A 396-nucleotide genomic window follows, 5' to 3' on the forward strand; every position below is an offset into this window, starting at 1 on the left:
CCCCGGCGCGCGGCGCGACCCGGGTGAGACGAACCGCCGGCGGCCCCCGCGGCCTCGCTCGCTCGCAGCCCGCACAATCCAAAATTATTAACAACCTCAGTCTCTTCTCCATCCATCATGGTGCTGCCAGTTGGCCCAGTGATGAGATTCTTTGTTTTTTTTTGATGTTGAGCTTCAATCCATATTGAAGACTACAGTCCTTGACCTTCAGGACCAAGTGCTTGAGATCCTTCTCAGTTTCAGCAAGCAGGGTTGTATCATCTGCATCACACAGGTTGTTGATGAGTCTTCCTCCAATCTTGATGTCCTTCTCATAGAGCCCAGCCTCCCAAATGTTCTGTTCTGCATATAGATTGAAAAAGCATGGAGACAGGATGCATCCATATGATGTAAATG

The sequence above is a fragment of the Elephantulus edwardii genome, unplaced genomic scaffold, assembly GCF_000299155.1.
Source record: "Elephantulus edwardii isolate Elephantulus edwardi_28Jun2011 unplaced genomic scaffold, EleEdw1.0 scaffold00131, whole genome shotgun sequence".
NCBI classification, from domain to species: Eukaryota; Metazoa; Chordata; class Mammalia; order Macroscelidea; family Macroscelididae; genus Elephantulus; species Elephantulus edwardii.